Below are 19,332 nucleotides of genomic sequence, written 5' to 3'. Positions count from 1 at the left end.
CTCTCTCTCTCTCTTTCTCTCTCTATAAATATATATATATATATACTTTGCTGGTTTTTGTGTTTCTCTAGAGAACCCCATCCAACACAATGTGGAACGAGGGATATCATTGCTGATGTTAGATGGATCTTGGCTCAAAGCAAAGAATACCAGAAAAATGTTTACTTGTGTTTTATTGACTATGCAAAAGCATTCCATTGTGTGGATCATAACAAATTGTGGATAACATTGAGAAGAATGGGAATGCCAGAACACTTAATTGTACTCATGAGGAACCTGTCCACAGACCAGGAGGCTGTCATTTGAACAGAACAAGGGGACACTGCTTGGTTTAAAATAGAGAAGGGAGTGCATCAGGGTTGTATCCTTTTACCACACTTATTCAGTCTGTACACTGAGCAAATAATCCGAGAAGCTGGACTATATGAAAAAGAATGTGGTATCTGCATTGGAGGAAGACTCATTAACAACCTGCGATATACTGACGACACAACTTTGCTTGTTGAAAGTGAGAATGACTTGAAGCACTTACTGATGAAGATTGAAGACTACAGTCTGCAGTAGGGGATTACACCTCAGTATAAAGAAAACAAAAGTCCTCACAACTGGGCCAATAAGTAGTATCATGATAAATGGAGAAAAGATTGAAGTCGTCAAAGACTTCATATTATTTGGTTCTATAATCAATGCTAATTAGAGCAGCAGTCAAGATATCAGATGACATATAACACTGGGTAAATCTGCTGCAAAAGACCTCTTTCAAATGCTTAAGAGCAAGGATGTCTCCTTGAGGATTAAGGTGCGCCTGACATTTTCAATCACCTCTTATGTATGTGAGAGCTGGACAATGTATAAGGAAGACCAAAGAAGAGTCAACACTTTTGAGTTGTGGTGCTGGCAAAGAATGCTGAAAATATGATCTGCTAAAAGAACTAACAAATCTATCCTGGAAGAAGTGCAGCAGCAAGAATGCTCCTTGGAAGCGAGAATGGCCAGACTTCATCTCACCTATTTTGGAGCTCTGGTAGCATAGTGCCTAAGGCACTTGACTGCTAACCAGAAGGCTGGCGGTTCAAACCCACCAGCCACTCCTCGGAAGGAAGATGGGGCAATCTACTTCTGTAGTGATACTGCCTCAGAAACCCAAGGAGGGGTTGCTATGAGTCTGGTCCAACTCAATGGCACATAACAACAACAACAATTTTGGTCATATTGTAAGAAGAGACCACTCCCTGGAGAAGGATATCATTGTTGGTGAAGTGGAAGGTCAGTGAAAGAGGGGAAGGCCCTCATCAAGATGGATTGATACAGTGGGTGCAATGATGGGCTAAGGTATAGCAGGGATTGTGGAATTGGCACAGGACTGGTTTGTGTTTAGTTCTGCTGTACATAGGGTCGTTATGAGTCAGAGAAGACTGGATGGCACCTAACAACAACATTGTATCAGTCAAAATACATTAGACTTTTGCTGAAGTAACAAATTATTTTAAACTTTCAAAGTTTTTCTTTTTTTTTTTTTCTTTATAGTGCTACTTGTCTATTTCAAGTTGTCTTGGGGCTCTGTTCTGCACTGTCCTTATTCTAGAACCCAGGCTGATAGGACAGCTGTTATCTGGAGCATTTCTGGTCCCTGTGGCAGAGAAAAAGAATATGGAGAAACTTCCACAAGCAATTATATGTTTTGACCCAGAAGTCACACTCATCACTTGTGCCCACAACTCATTATTCAGACCTAGTGACATGGCCCCACATGAAGCAAAGAAGTGCAATACTACCACATGTCCAGAAGGCAGAGAGACAGTATATTGGGGATTAGCAATAGTGACTACGTAGAAAACATATGGGAGCTCTGGTGGCATAGTGCCTAAGGTATTTGACTACTAACCAGAAGGCTGGCGGTTCAAACCTACTACCCACTTCTCAGAAGGAAGATTGGGCAATCTACTTCCATAGAGATACTGCCTTGGAAATCCAAAGAGGAGTTGCTATGAGTCAGATCCAACTCAACAGCAGTGAGGTATATTTTGTTTGTTTGTTTGTTTTTTGGTTTAGAAAATGTATACTGTAATATATATACATCGCAATTGCCTACTTGGCATCTTTTCTATCCTCTTTTTTTGGGAATGTTACCTTCATTTTGTTCAAATCCTTCTCCCACCCAGATAATGTCCAATCCCCCAACCCCAGAGGTGGGCTGGTCTGGTCTAAGGGAGCTGCCATTTCTCTGGCCAATGATTGATTAAAGAATGAACAAGTGCAATTCAAGCTAATGGTATGGGGGGCGAGGGAAGGAAAACTTCAAATTCCTGGGATCTTCTAGGACATTTATTTCTCATCCTTCTTAAAGATTTTCCAGAGTGATGTTTCTTTCTTCTTGTCAAACACTGAGGTGAGGCCAGGAACCAGCCAAAGCATTGAGAAAAATTACTTATTTTTTTATCTTGCCACTAGCTTCAGAATGAAGCTACCACATGGGAACTAACTAGTTATTAGTTGCTGGTAAGTCACCTGATGATGCACATGGTGATCCCTTGTGCATCAGAGTAGAACTGTGTCTACAGGGTTTTCAGTGGCTGAATTTTCAGGAGATCACCAGGCCTTGCTTCTAATGGGCATCTAGGTGGTCTTAAACTTCCAATTTTTCTAGCGGGTGAGCATGTTAACCATTTGTACCATGCAGGGAATGAACTCTAAAACCCTCTGGACTTTCAGTTATGGAGTCTGACTCTTGAAGCCAAATACAGAACATTTTCTGTTACTTTCAGCCAAAAGCATTCTAACAAATACTATCTTCCTGTTAACTTCTAGAAGTAATGGTGGTATGCAGTAAGTAGGGGGAAGGGCAGAGTTGGGGGCATGATGAGTACCATAAGTGGCAAGACGCCAGCAACAACAACGATCAGACATTGTGAATGATTTCTAAAGTTCACCACCAAACTGGTCCACCACCCCAAAATCTTTGCCTGGAGCCCTGGCAGCATGGCTCTGCAACTATAGTCTTAATCTCTTAAGAAAGATCTATTATATTGTCTGGGAGAAAGTACTATTCTTAAGATCTGTGATTAACCCCAGATTTTGATCTTCAGCATAGATTTCCTGCTGGTTCTCTTTTATTGGCCTTGACGGATGTGCCTAAAGGGTTTAACTGCAACTTCTAGGACCAGGTCATCAGATATTCCTGTAACTTGATGGGAAACACCCTCCTTGTGTCAGCCAAGCTATTTCCCACAGACTATCTCTAAGAATAATAGGCGAGGCTTTTAGATTTCCATAGGATCAGGCCAGGTGATCCCCATGGAAGGATTTTAATGCACTTTATGTCATGGCTAAGCAAGGCTGTTGCCTTTAATTTTCTGGAGTTGGGTTTCTTTAAGCCTCTTCTTACATCATCTGCTTCAAGCCATATCAGGTTAGAGTGAAAAGGCACGTCTTAGATCAGTATCCCACGACAGGAAAAGGCCCTGCAAGTCTCTGACTGGGCTGCAAGTCTTTTATTTCCTGTGTTGTTCTAGTTCATACAAAAGGGAAGAATTACTTATTTTTTATCCTACCGTATTAATAAAATCCCGGTTTATAGCCAAGCAAGCTTTCATAAGCAGGATGAAAAGGCTGTTTTTTAATAAACAGGGTGGAATAACAAGAAATGCCTTCTCTCTGCAGTAGTTCAGGGATACAACAAAAGCACAAGATCTTCTGCTCTGTGAGAGATTATTATCCACAGCATGATCAACAACCAGCTGTTTGCTGTCTCGCTCAGGAATAGAACTGGAGGAAACAGGCTTAAATTGCAGCACATGGGCTTTGGCATAGATTGGACTTGCACAGAGGTTCACAAAACTTCTCAAACAGCACGTACTGTTGTTGGATTACAATATGTCCACACTGTTGGAATGAGCCCTGGGCAGTGTACTATTTCAAAAGGATGAGTCTGAGGGGTCACTGTAAAGTGATAAGGCTGGTTCTCATCTGGTTGGGAAAGCAGGAGTGATCCTATTAGACAAATATTGCAGCATGTAGCAGTGGCGTTTTCAAGGTCATTTAGGCAGTTTTGTGCAGGCATAAAAGTGAAGGTCTATGAGCTGAAGCAAAGAATTAATGTAGTAAGACCCCTTTTTCAGTAGCTGACTTTTATTCATCTGTCATGTCTTAGCCCCTTATAGATGCCCAGACACACCTCATTTTAGCACCTCTGCTTCAGCTCTGGCACAAGGCATCATGGGAAACACCTAAGCCCAGCCCATAGGGTATGTGAAAGTCAGTGATTGTGAAGATTAGCTTTGAGAGTTGCATCTGAGGGTCTCTGGTAATAGTGAGTGGCAGAATATTAGCTAAGTCACTCTGGGGATCCTGGATGTTACTTGCTATGGTTAGTTGCCATTGAGTTCAAACCCCCCACTCGTGATAACCCCATGTACAATGAAACAAAATGTTGTCTGGTTCTGTGCCATCCCCATGATTGGTTGTAGATAGGACTGTTGCAATCCATAGGGCTTTCATCAGTTGGTGTTTCAGAAGCAGATTGCCAGGCCTTTCTTCCTGGTTAGTCTTCAACTGGAAGCTCTGCTGAAACCTGTTTGCATCATAGCGATAGGAAAGCCACCACTGACAGAGAGATGGTGCTGTATATGAGGTACATTGGCAGGGAACCAAACCTGGGTCTCCTGCTGGAAGCTGAGAATTCTACCTCTGAATCACCAATGCCTCATTGGGTATTACTTAGGAAAAGGATTTAGTGCAAAGAATATATTTCACATTAAGCAGGGCAATAGAAGCCTTCCCTCGAGAAGCTTACAGTCTATTGGGAAAGGGAACATATAAATATAATTATACATCCTTAGATTTTTACCTGTTGGTGACTACAAATTGCATCTATACCCTTTGCTGTCTCAAACACAGAGGTGCTTGCCTATCACTCTCACTCTATTATCTAGCACAGAGCTTGAGGAGCTCAACAGAAGTGTGTTGCCACAAATAAATGGCATACTAATGATGCTTCATGAAAGGGCCATCCCAGCATCCACAGACTGGTGATAACATTGAAAAAGTCTAAAGTGGCTTCCGCTCAATAGGTGATAACTGAGGAACAGTGGCTGGAGTTTAAATTTATAATAAGAGCAAAAGTTAATATTTATTAACCACTTACCGAGTTTGAGGTACTGTTGCAAGTTCTTCACAACAGTTCTGAGAGTGAGTATTATTATTTCCAACAGTTTATAGAGGAAGAAATTGGGAAACAGAGAGGTTAAATAACTGGCCCAAAGTCACACAGCTCAGAAATGCTTAAGCCAAGCTTTGAACCCAAACGTTCTGATTCTACAACCTTCATTCTTAATAATTTTTCTATCTGCCTAGTAATCCACTCTTGTTTGGGTAATGTTAAAAAAAAAAAAAAAAAATTTTCCCTCCTAAAAAATGATGTATGCTTAATATAGTAGAAATTTAAAAAACACAGGAAAGCCTCAAGGGATGAGGATTTCACTATGCAGAGATAACTACTGGTATATTTTAGTATATTTTCTTCTAATTTATTTATATTATGCATGTTACATATGTCAATTTAACAGAAATAATATAATATTTTATAAGCTAATCTATACACTGGGAGCTCTGGTAGCATAGTGGCTAAGGCACTTGACTGCTAACCAGAAGGCTGGAGGTTCAAACCCACCAGCCACTCCTCCAAAAGAAGGTCGGGCAATCTACTTCCATAGTGATACTGCCTCGGAAATTCAAGGAGGTGTCGCTATGTGTCGGGTTCGAGTTGAAGGCACATAACTACAACAACAAATTCTATACACTCTTGTGGTTAGTTGTTGTCAAGTTGATTCTGACTCATGGTAACCCCCTGTGTGCAGAGTAAAGCTGTTTTCAAGGCTGTGAACTTTCAGAAAACACGTTACTAGGGCTATCTCCTGAGGCACCTCCAGGTGGGTTTGAAACGCCAATCTTTCAGCTAGTAGTCAAATGTTTAACTATTTGCACCACCCAGGGACTCTTTTTCTATATGCTTGTTGTTGTTAGGTGCCGTTGAGTTGGCTCTGACTCATAATGACCCTATGTACAATAGAACGAAACATTGCCCAGTCCTGTGCCAGCCTCACAATACTTGCTACACCTGAGCCCATCACTGCAGCCACTATATCAATCCATTTCATTGAGGGCGTTCCCTTTTTTTGCTGACCCTCCACTTTACCAAGCATGATATCCTTCTCCAGGGAATGGTCTTTTGTTTTGATATTTTTAGTATGATTCATCATAAATAAATATTCTCATTCAATATGGCTGTAAATTAGTTTGTGGAGTGGCTCTAACATAATTTACTTAACTACTCCTCTATTGTTGGACATTTAGGGGAAAAAAAAATTGTACTTGTTTGAACTTGTAATACAAGCTTCAGAGGGTCTTACGGTGACAAGCCAGACTCCCTCCATGCCTGCACCTGAGCCTCCCGGAATTTTCTCCAGAGGTAGCCTCTGCTCCTTGTGGCCTGTGTTTCCTTTCTGAGATATGAAACAGATGCGTATTAAGAGAGAATTTGATCATGGGGGAAATCCGCAAAGACTGTGTCATTCATTTTGACTCATAAGCATTAAAATTTGGCATTGCTGTGATCTTTAAGTGAAAATAGACAAAATACTGTGTTTGAGAGGAAAAGACCACGTGGTGATGAAATATAAGGTTTGTGGTTCAACCCAGAAATAAGGAATCTATAGTACAAAATGGGACATCTCTGAGGCCTAAGAGCAGGAGCCTGTGATAACCCCAAATGAAGATCTTGGTGAATAGTGTCCCTCAAAACTCATGTCATTTCCAGAATCTCAGCACTGACCTTACGTGGAAAAAAGAGTCATTGCAGAAATGACCAGTTAAGATGAGGTCACACTGGAAGAGGGTCCTTAATCTGATATAACTGGTATCTTTATAAGAAGAGGAAAAGAGGTATCAAGAGACATGGAGAATGTCATGTGACAGTGGAAGAGGAGGTCGCAGTGATGCTCCTACAGTAAGCCAACAATTACCAGCAACACCAGAAATTAAGAAAAAGGCACAGGACAGATTTGTCCTTAGAGAGAGCCTTCAGAGACAGCCTGGCCCTGCCAACACCTTGATTTCAGAATTCTCACTTCCAGAGCTGTGAGAGGATGTATTTCTGTTGTTTTAAGCCACCCAGTTTGTGGTAATTTGTTATGGCAGCCCTAAGAAACTAAGACAGCATTTCTTTGGCATTAATGATATAGTGCAGCCATGATTCATCTCATAAGATCAAACACGTGGGTTTGTTCAGAAGAAATTATGAGGTATTTGAGAAATTCTAATCCCCATCTGCCCTGGGAGCCCACTGCCTGGCACATAGTGGGCATATGAATAACACTGGAAGCTGAGAGGCTGGCCAGGGCTGTGGGGCAGTTCCAGAAGCCATGCTCAACAAGGCTGCCAGAGTCCAAACTGCTGAGTAAAGGTCTGGGCATGATGAGGCTAAAAGCTGTGATCCAGAAGATGAGGCAAGGGGTCAGAGGATAGAAAGTATCTTGGTTCTCTAGCGCTACTGTGACAGAAATACCACAAGTGGATTGCTCAACAGATTGATTCTCTCACAATTTAGGAGGCTAGAAATCCAAATTCAGGGTGCCAGCTCTAGGGGAGGCTTTCTCTCTTTGTCAGCTCTGAGGGAAGGTCCTTGTTGTCCACTGGATCTAGGAGCTTCTCACAGCGGAGACCCGCGGTCCAGAGGTTGCACTCTGCTCCTGGCTCTTCTTTCTTAGTGGTAGTAGGTGCTTCTGATCTCTGCTGGGTTGTTTAATCCCATTGATATTTTAAAAGACATTGACTCAAGATACAAGTGAATCCTGTAGATTGCATCCTCCCTCATTAACATAACTGCTTCTAATCCTGCCTTGTTAACATCATAGAGGTGAGGATTTGCCACACATAGGATAATTGCATCAGATAACAAAATGGAGGATAATTACAGAATGCTGAAAATCATGGCCCAGCCAGGTTGACATATAGTTTGAGGGGACACAATTCAATCTATAACAGAGAGGTAAACCAAGGTGCCAAACTAGAAAACAGGCTGTAACAAACAGAAGGCCAGGAGGAGGTAGGGACAAGTGAGACACAGAGTAGGCAAAAGCAAAGTATGGGTGCAAGCCACTTCATGATGTTGATGTTAGTTGCATCGAGTCAGCTCTGACTCATGTGACTCCATGTGTAACAGAAGGAAATGTTGCCTGATCCTGGACCATCTTGATGTTCACTGATATTTTTCAGTCCATTGTTATATCTATTGTACCAGTTGATTTCTTTGAGAGTTTCTCTTGTCTTTGGTGGCTCTCCATGTTACCAAATATGATGTCCTTCTTCAGCAATCAGTTTCTCCTGATGGCAAGTCCAAAATAAGTGAGTCAAAGTTTCAGACAATATTCTGTGATTCCTAGGGTTTTCATTGACCATTTTTCAAGTAGGTTGCCAGGCCTCTCTTTCTAGTACTTCAAAATGAATTTTATAAATTATTGGTTTCAGCTGCTGAATTCCTTTTCATGGGTTCTTTGGCCTTCTCCCAATAAGACAGTGTCAGGGCCTTAAAAAGCCTCTGTAACTCATGGTATGTTGGTGTGGTGCACTATTTCACTGAACTTGCCTGTGATCAACATTCAGCTGTTTCCCTCAAAGGATGAAGGTTTGCTACCAATTTTAGCAGCCAAAAGAAGGTTGGTAGTGGCAAAAGAGGTAGCAGCATAGACAACTGCATGGCCTCCTAGAGCAGCTACTTGGAAAGGGATATGTAACTTCTGCTAAGTTAGCTTAGCCCCACCTATGTTTTCAATTTTATTACAACTTCCAGTTATATATATCTCAGTACTCAGACAACTGCTAGGTTCCATGACATTAGAGAAGGGTTTATTAATTATAAAATCAGAGAGAATAAGGAGTAGGGATGAACATATAACCAAAGAATCTTCTCTGTATTTAGAAAAAAATTCAACTGACACCCATCTAGTTTAGTTTACATGGTTGAGACATGGCCAGTGTTATAAATAATATCAAAGAATATTTCAGCCTCCAGGAATTTATATATATATATATATATAGCCAATCCATTTCATTTTTTTTCCCCAAAAAGTTGAGGAAGAATAATAATCTGGAAACCATTTTAAAGTTTGGTTTAAACTAATGCTTTCCACAGTCTGATTTCTTTCAGATTTTGTTCATCTTTCAAGTCCAAAATATTATTCTATAATAATATTCATGGCCAAGTATATTTCTTTTTAGAAGTAGAGGATAGACAAGTTGTCTTTTAGAATTTCTCTTCTATAGTAACTTTGGCTATCCCTGGTGCACCCCATTGGTTGCTTTTTTTTTTTTAACATCACAACCATATACATCTGGCCCAAGTTTCTATTCTTCTAATTTGACCAGATCAGAATAATTTAAGCAATGGAGAAAAAACATAGCAATAGCATATATTCTTTATTTACTTGGCAACCTTCTTACAAGGACTCTAAACTTAAGAAAAAGGAGTAAGAATATTGCCTTCTAAATAGTTGTCGGCTGAATCTAGGTTCATTTGGTTGAAAGCATTTAATATGGAAGGAAATACATGGCATGAATATCAAGGTTATATTTTTATAAGGGCTGCTTGTAACTTTCATTACATAATCCTGTCTCATTTCTGCCCCTCTCCTAGTAGGCCTTCAGCTTAGAGGACTGCCAGAGATTAGAAAGCCCTGCCTTTCAGCTGAACACATTTCTTTGGAAATGAACACTATGGATCACACTGTGCTTCTTCTATGTCCACCTCCAACACTGAGAAAATGGCACTTTTATTTCAGTAAAGGGTAGCTTAATAACATACTTTTGATATTGCAACATGTGTGAAGGAAACTGGGTTAGGAAATCCCATGTCATTGTACCTATTGCTCATGTTTGGAAACCTCAGGGAACACCAGCTTTGTCTGGCAACAAACCAGGCCTCCTCCCTTTCTCTGTATCACTGATCCCATTCCTTCTTACATTTCTTCCCGACAGACTCCAGACAAGAGAACTTCCCACACACATCTTGTACATTTTCATTCATGTCCATACATATACCAGTCAATGAAAGCATTTATGAGGCATCTATTGTGTGCAATCAGCTTCTTTAAAAATTTACAGCCTTGGAAACCCCATGGAGCAATTCTAGTCTCTGCTTTAGGGTTGCTATGAGTCATCATTGACTCAATGACAGTGGGTTATTGTGTGCAGACTGAGCACTGTGTTTCATGCTCTATTCTGCTAAGTCCTTGATTAAAAGACTAGCTCAGAATATCTCTTTCCAGACAATGTTCTCTGCTTCATGTTACCTATCTCTAACATCTCCATTAGGAGCTCTGGTAGCATAGTGCCTAAGGCACTTGACTGCTAACAGGAAGGCTGGCCACTCCTCGGAAGGAAGGTTGGGCAATCTACTTCCATAGTGATGTTGTTGTTGTTGTTGTTATTTGCCATCGAGTCAGCCCCGACTCATAGTGATACTGCCTCAGAAACCCAAGGAAAGATCGCTATGAGTCGGATCCGACTTGACGGCCATGAGTTTGGTTTTTTGGTTTGTGGTTACCATGGCTCCAATACTGCTGCCTAAGGCTTTGTTGCTGCAGTTTTTTAACCATGACCCACAGGAAGGAGTAAATTTTACACCACAACAACCCTGTACACACACGTACACATTTGCAAATATGGTTAACTAAAACAAAAGTTTCGTGAGAACAATATTTACTCATAGTTTACTATGTAGAATGCCATATAATGAGGGAACATATGATCGAGAACCAAAGGAAGGAAGAAATCCAAGTTGCAGTGAAGGAACTGGTGAAAAACAAGGTTCCAGGAATTGGTGGAATATCCACTGAGATGTTTCAATAAATGGATGTAGCACTGGAGGCGCTTACTCATTCCTGCCAAGAAATTTGGAAGATAGCTCCCTGGCCAACCTACTCAAAGAGTTCTATAGTTGTGCCCATTCCAAAGAAAGGAGACCCAACAGAATGCAGAACTTATTGAACAATATCATTGATATTACATGCAAGTCAAATTTGCTGATGGTAATTTAAACATAGTTGCAGCATTATATTGACAGGGAATTGCCAGAGATTCAAGCCAGATACAGAAGGGGGTGTGGAAGGAGGGATATCATTGCTGATGTCAGAGAAATCTTGGCTGAAAGCAGAGGATAGCAGAAAGATGATTACCTGTGTTTTATTGACCATGCAAAGGCTTTTGACTGTATGGGTCATAACAAATTATGGATAACATTGCAAAGAATGAGAATTCCAGAACACTTAATTGTGCAATGTGAGCCCATAATCCAAGAAGGTGGACAATATGGAGAAGAAAGTAACATTAGGATTGGAGGAAGACTCATTAACAATCTATTATATGAGGATGACACAACCTTGCTTGTTGAAAGTGAAAAAGACTTAATGCACTTACTGATGAAAATAAAAGACTACAGCCTCCAGTAGGGATTACTGCTCAACATAAAGAAAACAAAAGTCCTCACAACTGGAGCCATAAGCAACATCATGGTAAATGGAGAAAAGATTGAAGTTGTCAAAGATTTCATTTTACTTGGATCCACAATCAATGCCCACGGAAGCATCAGTCAGGAAATCAAGCAATGCATTGCATTGGGCAAATCTTCTGCCAAAGACCTCTTTTTAAATGTTTAGAAACAAACATGTCACTTTGAAGACTAAGGTCCATCTGATCCAAGATTGCAGCAGAATTGATTCATTTGCATTGTGATGTTGGCAAAGAATATTGAATGTACCAGAAGAATGAACAAATCTGTCTTGAAGGAAGTACAGCCAGAATGTTCCTTAGAAGCAAGAAATGGTTAGACTTTGTCTCTCAGACTTTGGTCATGTTGTCAAAACGGAACAGTTCCTGGAGAAGGATATCATGCTTGGTAAAGTAGAGGGTCAACAAAAAAGTAGAAGACCCTCAATAAGATGGATTGACACAGCAGCTGCAATGATGGGCTCAAGCATAGCAAAGATTGTGAGGATGGTATAGGACTGCACAGTGTTTTGTTCTGTTGTACATAGAGATGCTGAGAATCAGAACCAACTCAATAGCATCTAACAACAGCAACATGTAGGATTTACTTTAGTGAGTTTTTTTTTTTTTAACTTTTTATTGTGTTTTGGGTGGAATTTTACAGATTCATTTCACATTCAACAGTTCATATACATTTTATTTTATGACACTAATTATAATCCCCACTATGCAACAGTTCTCCTTCCTGCGGTTACCTCTTCGCTGTGTCCTTCTTGCTTTTGTGTTCCTGCCTGCCTAGCTTTCTCCCTGTGCAAATGCTATCCTTATGATCTCCAGTGCTTGACTGTTCTAAGGAGGGCATCTCCCTGCTGTAGGCCTGTCTATGGTTTGGCTGAGAGTTGAGCCGTGGGTGGGAGTGAGTCCAATTCCAGGCCTACATACATGGTGACTTAGAGCCATAGTATCAGGGATTTTACCAGTCTCTATCCAACCAGTAATCCTGGGTTTTTTATGTTTTTGAATATTGTCCCACAATTTTTCTTCCATTCTATCCAGGATCTCCAGTTCTGATCCCCTTCTGAATGGTTGGCATTGGTAGCTAGGCACCATCTAGTTCTTCTGGTTTCAGAGTTGTGTAGACTGAGGTTTCCATGGACTAATTGTTTCCATAAGTCTTTGATTTTCTTCACTCTTCTTTGCTCCAGACAAGGAGAGACTAATAGTTGCCGCTCAGATGGCTGCTCACAAGCTTTTTAGACCCCAGTTCCTACTCTCCAAAGTAGGATGTAGAACAATTCTTTTGTGTAGTATGTTGTGCTAATTGAGCTTGATGTCCCCCAAGACCATGGTCCAGATAACTGCAGGCCCAGCAACTCACTTTCTCAAGGTGCTTGGTTGTGGCTAAAGGTACCATCCTAACTTTGTCTTTTGTTAGCTCTTTTATATATATATATATATATATATATATATATATATATATATATATATATACACACACATACATACATATACAGACATTTTTATAGCACTCTCATGCTTTTAATACTGATTATTTTTCATCAAAAATATGAGTCTTTATCACAAAATTGAATTAAGGACCAGTAGTTGGAAAAACAATAGTTTGAATCCTCACTATTTAAGAGTTATAGAAGCTAATTAACAATTCTAAAAGATGAACAACTGGGAAGTGATTTAAGAGAGAATGTTTACACTGTATTATCAGAAAAGTGAAGATCGCTCCAAATAAGGTATTTGTAAACCAATGCTAAGTTTGACCAAATCCTCTGAATTTCTAAGAATTCATTCCTGAAATAAACCTTATTATTATTATTATCAAGGCTAATGTAGATGTGAACTCTATGAAAATAGACAAGGTTCTTGTCCTCCAGGAGCTCTTTTTTATGTCAAACACAAACAAGTGACCCAACGATTACGGCTCTGTGTTCCAAGGCCTATGACTGAGACCCACAAGGTGTACTATAGGAGTAACGAGGGGACACCTAATCCAGAAAAGGGTTGGCAGGCTTTCTGGAGCTGATGACTCCCCCAGAGGATGCTGGAAAGGGAATGGCACCTTCTCTCTGGATCAAGGAAGTTGTTAGTATTTGTGTTCAGAGAGCATGAAGCCACATGAACGTGTAGGACATTGTGAATGCAAGTGGTTCGTATGGCTGAAGTGCAGGGCACAGATGGGGCAGGGGTCAGAGATGAACTTGATAGGCAAGCTAAGGAGCTTAAATGTTCTCCTGAGACAATAAAGGAATCCATTGAGAGGTTTTAAAAAGGCAGAGGGATTACCAATTTTCTGCTTTAGAAAGATCTTTGAAGAAGCAGTGGGGAGGATGTCAGCCAAGAACCCAAGCTGAGGACTTAATTAGTTGGCTGGTATCTCAAACCAGAGGAGAAATAATGAAAAAAGAAAAAAAAAAGTCCTGGACTGAGACATTGGGAAGGGAACAGGAAATCCTCTGAGAGGAATTCAGGATGTAAGGAGCTCTGGTGCCATAGTGCTAACCAGAAGGCTGGAGGTTCAAACCCACCAGCCACTCCTCAGAAGGAAGACTGGGCAATTTACTTCCATAGAGATACTGCCTCAGAAACCCAAGGAGGGGTCGCTATGAGTCGGGATCAACTAGACGGCAATGAGTTTGGGTTTTTGGTTTTGGTAGCAAGTTGATGGAAGCTGGTTAAGTGCAAAGGGTGAAGGTCATGTCCTGGTTTCCAGCAGGGATGATTAGGGTGGAATCTGTACCATCCACTTAGATAGGGACTGTAGAAAAAGGCAAAGTTTGGGGAAAGAGTTCAGTTACAGACGTATTATTTGGACCACCTACCATGGTCCAAATATATCATCGCCATTGAGTCAACTCTGACAACTCATGATGACCCTATGTTTGTCAAGGTGGAATTTCCTGGAGGCCATCGGGTTTTCAATAGCTGATTTTTTGGGGAAAATAGATCGCCAGATCTTTCTTCTGAAGTGCCTCTGGGTGGACTTGAACTTCTAACCTTTAGTTTAGCAGCTGAGCACAGTTAACTGTTTATACCATCTAGGGAGCCCCATGGTGATCTAATTTGAAAAAAAAAAAAAAAAAAGCACCTCATTGGTGGTGATCTAATAGCCATTTGTATATAAGGATGTGTAGCTTGGGAAGAGGCCTGGCCTGGTGTTAGATGAAGTTAAGGGTTGGATGAAGCCACAAGGGAAAGGATATGAAATGAGACCAGGAAAGGACTGGGGATAAGGCCCTGAGGAGGCCCCATATTAAGAGAAATTACTGACTTGCTAAAGATGAGTAGTTCAGATGCCTCTGGTTAGTATGGAGTCAGCACAAACAGGCTCTGTCCAAGCTTCCTTCCTGCCTTTCCTAGCTATAAATACTGTCTGAGCTCTCATAGATAGCAGGAGGAATGAAGAGTCATTAATGCACATATTCGACATAGTCCCTCCTTCAGGGGCGTGTAGCCTCTTGGAGATGGCACAGATGTCAGGCAGAGGGCATAGCACCAACAAGGGCAGGACAGAGGTTAAAGGCAACACTGTGTTTAGTCACTAACAAAAGGTAAAGGACTAGTTCTGAAATGTTTCTGGGATAGGTATCCTGAATTCCTGATATATTCCCAATATTCTGTTCGCACATTGAAGTGTTAAGCTATGCCCTCTAAAGGACGACTTGCTGAGTTGAGAGTAAGGTTTCTTTACTAGATTAAGTCCCTCAAGCTTAGAATCGCAGCACCTAGTTTTTGTGTATGACACAGCTCAGTCTACAGTGAGAAGAGGTAGTGACTAGGGAAAGCAGAAACTCAATTTTTCTTCTAGGGGTTTAGAGACAGTGAGAGGCTGACCTACATAAGCATACTGTTTGAAAAATTAAAACAGTTAAAACAGAATAAGCGAAGCAGTGCGTCGAAGAAACTTTACTGTGAACACTATTGAAACAGACCTTTTTTTTTTTTGGCTTGCAGTTTATCAAGCACTTTCACAAATGTTAACTCATTTAATCTTCACAACTGCATCAGCTACACTTGAGAACTTGTTAGACATGCAAATTATCTGGCCTCCAGAGACTTACAGAGTAAGAAACTCGGGTGGTGTCCAGCCTTAACATCACTTAGGTGATTCTGATGCAGTTAATGTTTGACAGCCACACAGATCGGGTACTGTCCCCCTGTCAACACAGACGATTAGGAGGACAGCGTGACTTTTTCAGTTATGAGTAGCCCAGCAAGGGCAATCTCCTTGACAACTGGCCCAGAGCGCTATCAACCACAACGTTCGCGTACGTTGGGGTGTTTTATCCCTAGAACTCCTGGAAACTCAAGAGCGTCGGCTTGGAGTCTCTAAGGCAGAGGCACCACTCTGGCCTCGGGGAAGCTGCGGCGGCGCCGGAACGCGGGTACAAGCCGGAGCAGCGAGCAGTGCGGAGCCGGGCGAGGCCAGGCCGGAGCTCCGGGCGCGTGCTCGTGGGCGCGGCTTCTTGGGCGCGGGGCCGGACGAGTGCGCGCCGAGGGGGTGGGCTTGCCGCGGCCCAGCTGGCCTGGCACGCTGTCCGAGCCACTCAGAACGCCCCGCGGCCGCCACACGGGGATCCGCTATAATTAATACACCACGTTTGCCGGCGGCGCTGAGATTCTTGCTCCCGCACTTGGGGTGGTAAGGAGGTATTTGGTCAACCTAGACAAGCCTCGCAACTTGCTCTGCTCGGGCGCCTGCTGCGAGCTGGGACTAGACCAGACACCCCCAGTTCCCTCCCCGAGAACGAGCTCGAGCCGGGGACCCTGCCACCACCCAGGCGACTGTGAGTCCCTCGACCCGGCGCCGTTGCGTAGCGGCCACCAACTTCCCCGCCGCCGGGAACTTTGTGCCAACGGCCGGGGCTCGCCCAGGTGTGCGAAGTCGGCTGCCCTTGCGTCCCGGTGCTCCTGCAGGAGCTGGCGGAGAAGGTGAGTCCAGTCGGGAAGTTGGGGCGTGCGTGTGCACTCACTCTGCGGCCGAATACGGGCCCTCGAACTTATATTTCCTCTTACCCCTCCTCCCTGTCCTCCTCCGAAGTTTCGCTTGGAACCTGTGCGAGGGAAGGTTAACCTGCTGGAAGTTTGTTTACTCGGACGAAAGAACGAGTCATTACATTCCAGCCACTCCCCCCCACCCGGGTGAGCGACAGGACAGCCCTGGCCTCCAGCTCCAAAGCCAGACCTGCAGCTCTGCCTGGATCCGAGGAGCTTCCGTAACCCTGGGGCTGAAACTGCACCTGGATCTCACCCCAAACTTTTTTCTAGCCCTAGGACTCAGGGGGGCGTGACATGCCACAGCCCTTCCCTCAGTCCCTTTAAATTTCGAAGGCAGGCCAGGGAGGGTACTGAGATACAGGGACACACACTTTATTTTCAAGCACAGTACAAACCGTCTCTCCAGAACGCGACATGTTGTTGTTGTTGTTGTTATGTGCCGTCGAGTCGGCCCCGACTCATAGCGACCCCTCCTTGGGTTTCCGAGGCAGTATCACTACGGAAGAAGGATTGCCCAACCTTCCTTCCGAGGAGTGGCTGGTGGGTTTGAACCGCCAGCTGTCTGGTTAGCAGGCAAGTGTCGTAGCCACTATGCTACCAGAGCTCCCAGAACGCGACATAGTCCCATGTATTGCAGTGTCCTCGGGAGGACACTTCCCGAGGACAGAGCTGGACCAGCTGGCCAGCGAAGGGGGCGACACCCGGCGTGCGTACGTGTCTTGGGCTCGAGGACAGCTCTGCTCCCCGGCGGGGGCTCTGGGTTGGCCTTGGCTGGGCGGCCCCAGTATGGTCTCCGCTCGCTGTGCCCTGCTAGAGACTGGGATGATCCGCGCTGGGAAAAGCAGGAGGCCCTGTGCTTGACTGAGCTTGAAGTTCGGATCCTCTCTTCCCTCCTCTTTGCTCATTCCCAGAGGTGCTCGCACCCCGTGGCCCGGCAGAGGGCGCCAGCTCGCGATCGCGGCGCGGGTCGGTGGAGGGGAGGGGACTTGTGCAAGCCTCCAGGTAAGGAGCGAAATGAATCATCCCGAAAAGGGGAGACCCGGATCCTCGCTGTGGGAAGGGAGAGAGGAGTGGCCGCCAAGCTCCTGAGAAATCGGGGCTGTCGAGCCTCTGTCTGCCGGGCAGTGGCAAGTCTGAATCCGGGAGGTGTAGAGGAAAGCTTAAGAAGGTGAGGAGCGACCCTCCAGCGCGGGGCTAAGGCCAGAGAACATTAGGGTTTGCCACTGTGCGCCCCACTCCGCCACCTCGGGGACCGGAGGTGGGGTCAGCTTTATTCTGGCTCTGGGCGGGTCCTTCCCGGGTTGGGAACGGAACCTGGGAGCGGCCCGGAGGGAGAGGGGAGACCGATCCCCGGGCCGCTGCTATTGGGTGTTCCCGGAGGCCCGCGGGGTCCCAGAGCAGTAACAAAGGCGCGGCGCAGCCCACTGCTCCCGCCTACTTACGTCCCTGCCGCGCCCTGGTGATCGCCGCCAAGAGGTTGGGGCCCCAGGGTCAGGATTTCCCTCCACTGAGTTTCGGGAAGTTCGCAAATTCAGCCAGTTAAGCTGGGAGGAGGGGCAGCGAAGGAGCGGCTGGGGTGTGGCGTGTGTGTGTTTAGAACTGCTAAACCGCAAATTTCCTCTCCTGAAGTTACTGGCGAATGGTGAGAAGTTCAGTGGCCCCGGCGCCCCTCCTCCAGGTCCCCAGCCTAGCATTTCCGCAAGGCCCACGCCGGTTCAAAATCCCCGCGCTGCGCGCTCCGCTGCCTGGAGTGGTCCACGCCCCTCCCTCTAGTTTTTGGCCGCGTGCGGGCTAGGCTAGCAAGAGTAGTTTGTTCCGGTTGAGAGCAGCCAGCAGCTCCCGGCACCTTGATATGGAGGAGCTCCAGAAGGCGGTAATTACATTACCGCGAGTTAGCGGTGGGGAGGCTCCGGTCCAGGCCGCAATCTGGGTCAGGTGCGGGGTTAAGCGCTTGTGGCGTAGGCATTACAGCTCTTGTGAAGTCTGACAGTTTATTGCAATTGAAAGTTCCGCAGAAGGGGAAAGGCCAGCAAATTGAGAGCTACTTGTTTTCCCCGAGGTTGTGGTAACTATGCAAACCTAGGCACGTGCGTATGTATTGTCACTGAAATGGCAGGGGCAGCATCTCCGCCACCACGTGCCAGACGTTTGCCAGGAGCCAAACCGGAGAAGGAGGTGAGGCTAAAGAGAAACTGGGGACACTCTTCTCACTGTGAAACCTTAGCACCCAGTAATCAACGGATGAAATTTTCTTTTGTAGTCTTATCTGGTGCCACCTCCTTTTCTGTTGTAAGAAAAGGGCAGGAACTGGGTTTTATGAAGTGCCTAATGTATGAGAAGGGAGCTCTGTTGGCATAGTGCCTAAGGCATTTGACTGCTAACCAGAAGGCTGGCAGTTCAAACCCACCAGCCACTCCTCCAAAGGAAGATGGGCCAATCTACTTACGTAGAGATAACGCCTTGGAAACCCACCGAGGAGTCGGATTCCATTCGACCGCAATAAGTTTTGTTTTTGGTAACGTATAAGAAAGGAGCTCTGGTGGCACAGTGCCTAAGGCATTTGACTGCTAACCGGAAGGTTGGTTGAAACCCACCAGCCATTCTGTGGTAGATGGGGCAATCTACTTCCGTTAAGATTTACCACTTTGGAAACCCAGTGGGGGTCGCTATGAGTCAGAATCGACTGGGTGGCAGTGGATTTGGGTTTTTTTGGAATGTGTGAGAAAATATTATATATATCCTGTGGAAGTATCTTCACATTAAAACCCAGTCTCCTCCACGGCT

This window comes from Orycteropus afer, unplaced genomic scaffold (assembly GCF_000298275.1).
Source record: "Orycteropus afer afer isolate SDZICR_OR568_19922 unplaced genomic scaffold, OryAfe1.0 scaffold00090, whole genome shotgun sequence".
Taxonomy (NCBI): Eukaryota; Metazoa; Chordata; class Mammalia; order Tubulidentata; family Orycteropodidae; genus Orycteropus; species Orycteropus afer.
Note: the sequence above shows the minus strand (reverse complement) of the source record.